The 12,206-nt window shown below is 38.1% G+C and overlaps 1 non-coding gene across 1 annotated transcript; it reads left to right on the top strand.

The window, feature by feature from the left end:
* The first annotated feature begins 545 nt into the window (after positions 1 to 545).
* On the top strand, positions 546 to 652 carry LOC119509684. The gene has a single exon (XR_005211750.1). It is a non-coding gene; the product is annotated as a U6 spliceosomal RNA (small nuclear RNA).
* Positions 653 to 12,206: the final 11,554 nt, after the last annotated feature.

Genomic DNA, 12,206 nt, shown 5'->3' with positions numbered 1-12,206 from the left:
TTCATTCCTACCCAGTGCAGGATTCCTCTAAGGAACAACTATTGTTTGGGGACTCCTCATCCAGGTATCTGAGATTTTGACAGACCGGTACCGAAGGATGAGACTCCTCCTCCCCAATCCTTTCACAGGTGTCAGACGTGCCTCACTGTCTCAAGATGTTCCCTGCCTCTTCCTGATCACTCTTCATTTGTATTTCACAGATGTTTCCCCCAATAAACCTTTTGTGTACCTATTCCCACCTTGGTGTCTGCTTCTTGGAGGACCCAAACTGTTAAGACTTTCAGTTATCCAACACCTTCATAACCATATTACTCATATTAAATTAGTGCTATTGAACCACCTGGCATGATCTAGTTTTTTCCTGACTACACCATGATTGACACAAAGCCATATCTGTTCCAAAGAGATATCTGAGGAATAACACCTAAGCAGTTCATCAGGTGGGCTCTTGCCCCTCACCTCTGCTTCAGCCGGAGCATGTTGTTTATGTTTCCATTTTGCTTTGGGCTACAATAGTGAAGTGCTGAGTATAGTTGGGCAACTGGGTGCTCACTTCAGCAGCACATATACTAAAATTGGAACAATACAGAGAAGATTAGCATGGCCCCTGCTCAAGGGTGACACATAAATTTGTGAAGTGTTCCATATTAAAAAAGAAAGAAAGAAAGAAAGAAAGAGAAAGAGAGAAAGAAAGAGAAAAAGAAAGAGAGAGAGAGAGAAAGAAGAGATAATTGGGCAGCTGGACCTCTCACATCTTCATTCTGCTCACTATACATTCTCATCCCCCTTGTTTGCAGCCTGGGTCTACCACGTGTCCGGCATGTCCTGATGAAATCTTAATACCACCAGTTAGAAGGCCTGCCAGAGGTGCTCAGGGAATTTCTGGAACCTCCAAGCATAGGGTCTAGGCTTAAAGCTGGTACCGCTTCACCTCAAATGATGTACAAATAGCAAAGGGTTTATTTGGCATCATGGGGTCTGGAACTATTCATAAAGAACAAAGACAAGAATGATATGTCCCACTGGCTGGACAGGGGTAGGGGGTTGACTTGATGGTCTTTTTATTTCCCCCTTTCTCTGTAAATCCAATCGATTGGGACTAATGTGCAAGCTGACTGTTTTAGGCAGGTGCAGACTCTCAGACACTGCTGTTAATGCAGCTCTTTATTCCACTCTAAACTCTTGCCTCCCTGGGAAATAAAAAGAGCTTTGCCAAGGACACCAAGTTGTGTCTATGGCAGGGAGTCTGTTTAAACATATGACTGCAGTTCTGCATGCCGCCATCCTTGAGTTTCAAATAGGACAGCATCTTCCCAAAGAGATCTGAGTAAGGACTTGCATATTTTCTCAAGCTTTGGAGAGAAAGGGGGGAAAAAGGGTGGAGAAAGGGAAGGATTATAGTAAAACTTTTGGACTTACTCAAGTTGACAAGTCCTTGCCAAACAGATGCTTTCTTCTCCTCCAACTGAATCTTCCAACCATGATGTTGATGATTTAGTTTAGCCATGTATTTACTATCTGAAACAAAGAGAGAAATAGTCTTCCTTAAAATGGGCTTTTAAAATAAAAATTTCCCTAGTCACATCAAAATTAAAATGAATATATGTATAGGGATTTTGTGTGTTTGTGTGTGTGTGTGTTTACAGTATATACAAGATTTATGATTGGTGATTTAATTCTTCAGGAAGTTTTCACCCTTCCTAAAAATAATCTATTCTACCAACTATGCAAAAGACCTGAATTTTCTAGCCCTTAAAAGTCATTCTTTTAATAACCATTAATGAAAAGTATCATGTGGTTATCATTTAATCTTGAAAAGTATGTCAATGATATGACATTATCAGCAATTCACAGATGAGGAAATGGAGGCAGAGAGCGTGTAAGTCATTTGCCCAAGGATACGGTCACAACTAGTGAGTGAGGTATCCTTATGCTTAAATACAGCTAGGTTTAACTTGCACTTTCCTTACAGCATGCTTGGAAGTTAAGACTACTTTTCATGGGTCTTAGTTTAGAAGGGAAATATGGGCATTTATTTTATTGCTACCATCTAGCTTACATTGCACGTGGGAGTTCCTGCAAGCCCACAAGTCCGCAGTCATTCTAAAACCATCTCCTTCAGTTTATGGGTGATGATGTCACCTAGTGGATAGAGTAAGAAATTTCTTCTTGACCTCATTTTTCTTCCTTCCCTCAGGGTGTTTATGTTCTCTCCCTGGCTTCTGATTTTCATTGATTATAGTGCAGTTCACTACCTTTTTCATAGGTGAGAATTGAATTATGAGAGCATTGTCAATGAGGAAAGGTATTTTTGAGGTGGAATTTTATTTTTATTTATTTTTTACTTAATAACAAGGTCTTTATTGTCAAACAAAATAGTGCAGACCAAGGTAAATGGTTTCAGGGCAGGGTGATTTTCAGGTTCACCAGATACATCATGGAGCTTCATCTAGACTTGACTCCGTCCATGAGGAACATTTTCCTGAGATACACTCAGGGTGCCTTGGCCAGCTTGGGGTCAGTTCATTGCCTAACTCTAACTGTTTTGGAGGCTGTGGGAGAGAAGCCATTTCCAGTAAGCCCAGGACAATCCTGATTTCCTCCATTTGAGTGGAAGAGAAGTAAAGGGAACTGCTTTCCCTGTGCACATAGTGATGACCGCTGCAGACTTGGATTCAGCAGGGATGGAGAGAGGTTATGGCTTCTGCTCTAACCCTGGGGGTGAGACAGCTCTGCTCAGGTTTTTTTGGTTGGTCTTAAAGGGCAAAGGAGCTTCTGAAGGCTTTTCCATATTAATGATTCATGTAGGCAGTTTCTCTAAGGTGGGTGTTCTGGTGCAAGGTTGACTTGCCTAGAGACTTTCTCACAAAGACTGTTTTCATAGAGCTCCTCTCAGGTATGAATCCTCTTATCTAAGCAAGGTTGCAAAGACAGCTAAAGATTTTCCCACATCAGTTATACCCATAAGTCCTTTCTGTGGTGTGAACTATCTGCTGTTGAACAAGTGTGGTTCTTTTTGCTGAAGGCTTCCCCACACTGAATCAACATTCCACCTGACTCCCCACTGACTCCCTGAAGCTTAACATCAGACATTTGATATTAAAACCAGGTTATCCTTGTGGGAAAACGGTATAAGGAAGGGATGGAAAATAAAACTGTAAGCTGGAACTTATTAGATTAATGGTCCAGCTGTCAGATGAGAAAAAAGCAAAGAAGGATTCTTTGTTATAATGAGCTGTACTTATGATAATATGTAAGCATGAGGATATTTATTAGCTATTGATGAGAATTTAGCCAACGGCATATAAAAGACACTTAAAAGATAGAAGCAAAGATGACTGCTATTGTTATCATCGTTGTGTCTAATCAGAATCTATGATGGTTAGATCACTGCTTTTAGCACGTAAAAAGGATGTGGCACTTCATGAAGAGCAGAGTTTGCTCATGAGACATAGAGTCGCCTCTGTCACCTAAAGAAGCACATGGTCTAGACTAGACTGCAGCCTGGCAAGTCCAAGTGTGGTCCAGAAACCAGCAGCATCAGCATCACCTGTGAGCTTCACGCTGCAGAATCTTGGGCCACTCCCAGACTTACTGAATCAAAATCTTGATTTTAAAGAGAGTCACAGATGATTTGTATGCACATTAAAAGGTGAGAAGGTCTGGTTTAAAAGGAGTCATGGCTCTCTCTTTTTCCTTCGGTTGGTCCTTTAGGAGAATACGTACATGGGGAGAAATGACGACTTCCAGGATATGACTCAGCATGTATCTTATGGGAGCTGTGTATCCATGAGCAATTAAGCACCCTTGGAACGCTATCTCGTAGCTTTCCTAAATTCTGGACTCAAGAGAGGCTCCTCCTCATGCCTGGATATTCCTCCATCACCCTGATTCTCACAAAACACACATCAGTTTAACACCAGTCTTTTTCCTGAACTCATTCTTATATTCCTCTCACATTCTCTCCGTCTCCCTCTTTTTCTTCTCTCTCTCCTCTCATTTTCAGTAGTGTGCTGGAACCAGCTTGTAAGGCTCCTTCTGCTTGAAAGAGCCAATTGTGCACCTTTCTTTCCTATTTCCACTTTCAGTAATGTCATGCTGGTGGCTTGAAGTGATCCATGGTGAGAGGGTGAGAGTTTTCACACCAAGAGAATTGACAAAGGATATAAGTCAAGGCTTCTGCAACATTCCCGCCCCTTCCCCAGCCCCCCAGCTGTTTACCAGCCCACTATTGCCGCTTCACATCTCTTTCTTGGGATCTCCTCCACCTCCTCCTGCTCCTCCCCCTCCTCTGCCTCCTTCCTCTCCTCCTTCTCCTCCTCTTCCTCTTCTTCTCTACCTCTCCTTCTTCCTTTTTTCTATTTTTTTGGTGTATGTGTTTGTCACTCCCATTAAAAAAATATGAGGGAAGTTGTAAGTGATATTTTAGTCAATTCAAATATTTTGTTCAAATCTTAATATCACCAGGGGTATAATAGATGTCATGACACTGTTCTAGGGTCTCATAGCTGTGATCTCCTTTCTACTACTTCATTGTATATAGATATAGTCTCAAATATGTCACAGGATAAAGAGACTTTGATGGGCTTGGCTGGGAAACAAAATACCCTGAATTCCACTGTTACTGTGGAAAACTATTCTTGAAGTTCTAACCAACCAACTTACAAGTTAACTTTGAGACAAAAACGTACTTATGAGTTTCATTTTTTCCTTCCCCTTGCTCATAATGTTCCATTTTGCTTTGGTGCAGGCTGTCAGTTTGTATACTTACGTTCATCAATATATATTTTTGCATCTATTGATGTTTAGCTTCCCATATAGTTTACATTAATGCGTTAATTGATCTAAATGAATATTCAGAGCGTTAGGAATATGATTGTGATGATAACTTTAATTGTTCATTCATTCAATAATTCAATTATTCATTCACTTCTTAAACATGTGCTGAGCATTGACTGTGCACCAGACTCTAACCAAGTCATGCAGATGAAAAAGTGAATACAACATGTCCTCCAGGGGCTTACTGTTTATATTAAATAAGAAAGACAGACAGTATGCAAGAATTATAATACCATGTGCTACAAATACCATAGCAGTGGTATTGACAGCTGCCTGGAGAGCACAGAGGAAGGAAAATTTAGTTTGGCCTAGGGCAATTAGGGTGATATTCACAGAAGAGGCAATTTTTGAACTGAATCTTGAAAAATAAGTAAAAAATTAACACATTAAAAAGTGGAGACAGTCTGTATTGCAAACCACACAAATACAATAAATGAGAACAATGAGACAGGAAAGTACATGATGTACTCAGTGACTATATATTAACTCAGAGGCATTGGAGGTGTACGTGTGTATGGATGAAGGACAGCGGGAATGAATGGAAAAGATGTTGACAAATGTTGATGCTTGTTTGAAAGTTTGTTGGCTGCTTTGTCTTGGGAGTTGTTAAAGGGTACTGTACCAGTTTGAATATATTGTGTCCCCCCAAACGCCATTATCTTTGATGTAATCTTGTGTGGGCAGACATTATCATGTTGATTAGATTGTAATTCTTTGAGTGTTTCTTTGGAATGCGCCCCACCCAGCAGTGGGTGATGACTCTGGATAATTTCCATGGAGGTGTTGCTCCGCCCATTTGGGGTGGGTCTAAGTTGAGTCACTGGAGCCATATAAATGAGCTGATGGACAGAGGGAATGCAGTGCAGGGGTGAGTGATGTTTTGAAGAGGCACTATAGCCAAGAGGGACACTTTGAAGAAAGCACAGGAGCTACAGATGAGAGACAGTTTGAAGATGGCTGTTGGAAGCAGACTCTTGCTCCGGAGAAGCTGAGAGAGGACAAATATCCCAAGTGCAACTAAGAGTGACATTTTTGAGGAACTGTGACCTAGAGAGGAACTTCCTGGGAGAAAGCCGTTTTGGAACCAGAACTTTGGAGCAGACGCCAGCCGCGTGCCTTCCCAGCTAACAGAGGTTTTCCGGACACCATTGGCCATCCTCCAGTGAATGTACCCGATTGCTGATGTGTTACTTTGGACACTTTATGGTCTTAAGACTGTAACTGTGTAACCAAATAAACCGCCTTTTATAAAAGCCAATCCATCTCTGGTGTTTTGCATTCCAGCAGCATTAGCAAACTAGAACAGGTACTCTTTTAAAAAGGGCATAATTATTACTCCTCTATAAATGAACACATCAAGGATTTTATTTAACTCATTAATTGATGAGGGGATGGGTAAGATGTGTACTCCTGGTTGAAAAGGAGAAATCAGAGTACCACACACATAAGCAATAAGTAATGCTGAAATGAATTTAAAAATATATGCAAAACTGGCTAACGGGTAGGAGATCAATTGTAATTTCTCTAGACAAAATTCATTTGAATATCTATGGAAAAGAACCATTTGCATTGCTATCAGTTATCTACAAATTATAGACTTGTAAAATGGCTCAAAGACAATGAAAGGCTCAGAGATGCCATAGGATTAAATAAACTAGATAAGTGTGTTTAGACTATGCCCAGCTTTCCATTGAAGACTCCCAGAAATATTTCACAATTTTTTTTTCTGTAATGTGAACTTAATTCTGATACTGTGTGTGAATAATAACATGAGTGGAAGAATGTTTTGTAGGGAATCACTTTGCATTAGTGTTTAAGCTCCTTGAGAGGAAGAACTCAGTCTTGTCTATTCAGAGTGTGGTATAGTGTCGAGCACATAGCAGGCTCTCACTAAATATTGAGTCAGTGACTGAAAGTGGAGAAGATTGATATGGTGTTGGTGGCAGACTCACTTTGAAGATAATGTTAGGGAAGGTGGCCATTATGATGATAATGTGATATTGCAAGTGAAAAGATTTGAACGTATGAAAATACATGTGCTGGTTATTTACAAGATTAATAACTATAACTTATTTACAAAGGTTAAAACATGAAATTTAATGACAGAAAATTCACTCTAACATGACAAAGCATGAAAAAGTTGCTCCAGTCTAGCATGCACAGGAATAGTCAGAAAAAATAGCAGTGACTTAGTTTTGGCTAATATAAAGTTCTGATTCATGTACATAGAACTTTCATACTTGTTTGACCTTTATTTTCCCTTTTGTGTTAGCTTTTGTTCTTGCCCCTTATTGGTCTCTGGAGCACAACTGATGACAGGTCTGGCAAATCCCATTGTGGTAGCCCCTTTTAAAGAAGACTGATGACCCTCTAAGAACAAGCATTAACCTTAAACATGGCTTATTAACCTGGATGCCTTGAGCCTGTGTGCTGAGTCGCCAGTGCTTCCTTACAGCTCAGGCAGTTGGGTGCACCTGCGTTAGTGTTTCAGCGGAGACCTGTGTCTACTTAGGGAAAAAAAAGAGTTTCGTTTCCTTGAAAATGAAATTGATGTGACTGAGTTTGAAAAGGAAGGAGTAATAACAAACAATGCTTTTAGCCAAATACAATATTTTTAGTCAGAGATTCTGAGGAAATGGCTAACATCTTTTTTTGAGTAAAAACTTATTAAAATGTGTGTGAGAAGAGAGTCAGAATTAGACATGGTATGGTGATTTGGGATTGAGATTAAGGAGTTGGGATTTACTATCTCAATGTCTCTTCCCCTGCTTTTTGGAAATAACTAAATGTCCCTGCCAAGGAGCTTACTACCAGAATAAGGATTATCTAGACTTCTAGCATTTGGATTGAGTTATCAGATGTCCTATGTAGAAGACAAAAGGCATTTTTAAATGCCCCTTAAGAAATTTAGATGCCTCTGAAATATGATTTCCAGGTACCATGGATTCTTCTAATGAGTAATATCCCAGCACAACAATAGTAAAATGGGAATGAAGAGTCACAAAGCCTGCCCTTTGCTTCTTCTAATTGGACATGATGAGAACAAAGAAAAAACTGTCTGAAAAAAAGGTAATTGGAATTCTGCATTTACATAAAGAAATGCTTCCAAATAACTTTAGGAGAGCTAGAGTAAGCACAGCAGAGAATGCCAGATGTGTAATGCTGATCCAAAGTGGACCCAGAGGTCAGTTTTCTTGTGAAATTGTAGGTATGTACATTTAAAGTGGGCATATTATTTAACCTGGTGGACAGATACAGTCAAGGCTGGAAGATTATTCAAATGAAAAACATCACATTTGGATCTCTGACACATCTGTAGCTGAAATTCCAATGGAAAAATAACAAAATGAAGCAAACCCAACTCCACACTGGTATTTAGAATACTTCTCCCATTGGTGACCATGATGGCTGGCCTGACATGTCAGAGGAGGGCCACGGTGACATTATTTTTTACCTCCGAAGAAATATTGGGCAATTCTGCATACAGTTAAGGACCCCTGTTTCTCAGCAGTTTGAGAGCCATGCTCTAGGCATGAAGTCATAAACAATTTTCTAAATCAGAGATGGTTCTATTACGTAGTTGACTACAGAAGGCCCCACTGACAAAGTTGGAAGCTTAAGTATTGTCTGGGGTGTGGCGAAGATGGTAAATTGGCATAGCTTCCTTCCCCAAAATCAGCTCTGGAGAAACTGTGGAAGCATTATGGAATCATAGACCAGAGAGAAAAACATGGGCTAGAGGAAAGAATGCCTGATACTAATTCCTGGGAGACTGAGAGTTGCCTGGAACTCGCATAGGGAAGGTGAGTGCAGCAGCGTAGGGTAGAGGTGACGTGACTAGTCGGGGAAGTGAGGCTGGAGGAAGCTTTTACCTTGTTTCTCTCCACCTTGTCTTAGGCAGTAGCTGATGCTCCTCCTCCAGAGATTGTCAGCAGCCTCCCAGGTCACTGACAGCAGTGGGGGTGTATTACGGCAGAGCAAAGCCCCCTATTGGTGTGAGGAATTGGTGAAAACAGACAGGATTGATTAGCCACCTCCTCATTCTCTCTTTCTCCTCCTACCCCAGCCTAGGACTGGTGATTTCCATTCTGGAGACTGCTTCATTGCAGTGCTGCTTATTTAGAATAACCTACATGTGCTTCCCAGAACAGATGATTGCTAGCAAGGCAGCAAATGGGAGGAGTAAACCCTGCAGAACCTGGGCCTCTTTGGGATCCCCACTTCGTAAACTCATATGGGGGTGTAGACCAGGGCCTAGTTTTGGGGTCTTCCCCAATAAACTTTATAAGATGGAATACTAGTGCCCCCAGGGAACATGATCTCAAGGACCAAAATAACCAGACTTGATCAAACAAGCAACTAAACATTCAACTCAAGAAGGTAGAAAAAGAACAAGAGTATAAACTCAAAGGTGCAAGAAGAAAGGAAATAATTCAAAAGAAAGAAAAAAAAGCAGGAAAAATTAAAAAATAGAGAGTAAATACTACAAGCTGATTCTTTGTAAAGATTAATACACGTGTGCACACACACACACACACACACACACACACACATACACTGAGAAACACATCCCAACCAAAGCTGAATTATTGGAATTTACTTATGGGCTAAGAATTTAAAATAAAAAAATATATATATAAAGAAGCAAGGGATAAAACTAAAGATTATGAAAAAGAAAAATGTAGAAATATTAGGTATGAAAATTGTAAATTAGATATAAAAACACAATATGTGGAATAAATAGCTGAAGAATGAATTAATTATTTGGAAATCAAATTGAAGAACTTCCTCAGCAGGCAGCAGAAAAGCAAGATATTATGTCTTGTGAAAGGAACACTAGAAATTGAATGTATAATCATTATGAAAAAATATATACCCAACAATATAAAAGCCCAAATTGACAGAACTGAAGGGAGAAGCAGAGAAATCAATAACTGTACTTGGAGATTTTAAAATACTCCTTTCAGGAGCTGAAAGATCAAACACACAAAAGAAAAAAGCAAAACAATCAAACAAACAAAACCAGAGAAATCATTGATCTGAATACACTTGAGTTTTATATATATCTTTACACAAAGGCATAAATATTTATTTCTTTATCTATATGTGTCATTTATATTTATCTATATTTATATAAACTTTTTGCCTAGCAAACTGAGGGTATATTTTATTATTTAACAAATATGGAATATTTTCAAAAATAATACTGTATATTATTTGGAAAGGAAGCTGCATTATTAAACTCCAAAGGATCAATATCATAAATATATGCTTTCTAAAGATAGTGCAGTAAATTTGGGATTGAATAACAAAAATGGCTAAAAAAAACCCTAAGATTTACAATTTAAATAACATGAAATAAATGATCTTTCTCCTTAAAAAAAGAAATCATAAAGGAAATTATGACATGCTTAAAATGGAAAAGTAATGAAAGCTCCACATTTTGACCTTTGTGGAACACAGTTAAAATAGATCTTAACAAAAAAATTTTTGGCCTCAAATGCATCTGAGGCACATGTAAGGATTAAAACAAGCAACTAAACATTCAACTCAAGAAGGTAGAAAAAGAACAAGAGTGTAAACTCAAAGATGCAAGAAGGAAGGAAATAATTCAAAAGAGAAAAAACAGGAAATAGAAAAAAATAGAGATTAAATAGTAAAAGCTGATTCTTTGTAAAGATTAAGATAGACCTTAGCCAAAACTGATCAAGAAAAAAAGTAAGATGCAAAGAATCAAAACACTGAATAAAAATGGAAAATACAGAAACAAAATAGATTTTGAAGTCATGCAAAATATTTTAAATAAATATATGCTTATAAATTTGAAAACCTAGATGAAAGGGATAAATTCCTGGAAATGTGTAAAATGTCAAAATTGTTATAAAAAGGAAAAGAAAACTGAATCACAAAAAGCCAGCAATAAATAATCCAAGGGGAGCCTCAAAGACCTCCTATCCAAGGAAGCCCCAATCCCTGATTTAAATGTTTGTATACTTAATGCCTCCTTAGGCAAGTCATTCCAGAGACTGAAAAAGCGAAAACTGCCCAGTTCAATTTATGAAGCTAGTATAATGTGGTTTCCAGCCCAGAGAAATAAAATAAAATGAAGTTTTATGCCTATTTCAAAAGATATGAAATAAAATATTAGCTAATTGAAGCCAAACATGTATTTAAAAATAATAAGGCATGATCAAGTAAGGGTTCAAAATTAGAAACACCAATGTAATTAACTACAAAAATATACTAAATGAGAAAAAAAAATGTGACTTGTTCCCAGTAGATGCCAAAATATTAGCAAATTCCAGTATTGACCTAGCAAATTCCAATATTTACCTTTAAAAAGATAAAAACTTTTCAATTGATAAATGTTGTGAACAACGGGAAAACCTTACAGCAAACATTATATTTAATGTGTCTTTCTCCCACCTATGTTGAATGTATAATGAGGAAGTTTAGATGCATCCCTTTATGAACACTAGCCAGATAAGACTGCTACTACTCCTACTACTTAATATGGAAATTGGACACCTTGTGCAATGATTAAGTAAAAGAAAAAGAATAAGGTTTAAGAGTTGGAAGGAAAAAGATAAAGCCATCATTATCCAGAAATGTTGTGATTACTTGGAGAAAACGTTAGCAACAAAGTATTGGATTAAATAAATGGTTCAGAAAATCTACTGGAAATAAGGTCAATTTACGTAGCTACACCATTTATACCATTTACACACATACATATGTGAATGAATGAATGAATGAATGAATATGTATGTATACATATATAAAGTAATATAGTTTTCAAGCCAGAAAAAGAAAATTATATGCCTGATGTTGTGTGTGTGTGTGAATGTATCTATATCTGTATCTATCTATATATCCCCCCACCCCAATCCTAAATAACAAAAGGAAAAATAAGAAAAAGAGAAGAAAAAGAATTGTATGGAGTAACTTGTCAAAATGCAAAATTCTGAGGCCCTACTCTGGAGATGAATTCTTTGTATCTGTGATAAAACCTCAGAATCTATATTAAAAAAAAATCCTGAGAATCTGATCAAAAATAGTATTTTGGATTTTAACATATTCTTTATTGGCTGCAGTTCCCAAACACTGATATACAATTATATCACCCCAAACCATGTTATAAACACAGCTTCTGAATGGCTTCTCTCTTCTCAATCTGTTTTTAGTAGGACTTAAGTACTTGCAGTTTTCATGAGGCCTTCAGTTGAGTCTGAGGTAGGTAGTCCTAGACCACACTCTAAGGAACTCTGTTTTACTGTGTTCAACTTCAATCTTGACCTTCCTTCAGTCTCTCTCTCCTGCCTGCAAGCATGCTCTACCTCCCAACCCAACCAAAATCCTCCTTTGAC

This window comes from Choloepus didactylus, chromosome 14 (assembly GCF_015220235.1).
Source record: "Choloepus didactylus isolate mChoDid1 chromosome 14, mChoDid1.pri, whole genome shotgun sequence".
NCBI lineage: Eukaryota > Metazoa > Chordata > Mammalia > Pilosa > Megalonychidae > Choloepus > Choloepus didactylus.
The sequence above is the reverse complement of the archived record's forward strand: the minus strand, read 5'-3'. Positions and strand labels throughout refer to the sequence as shown.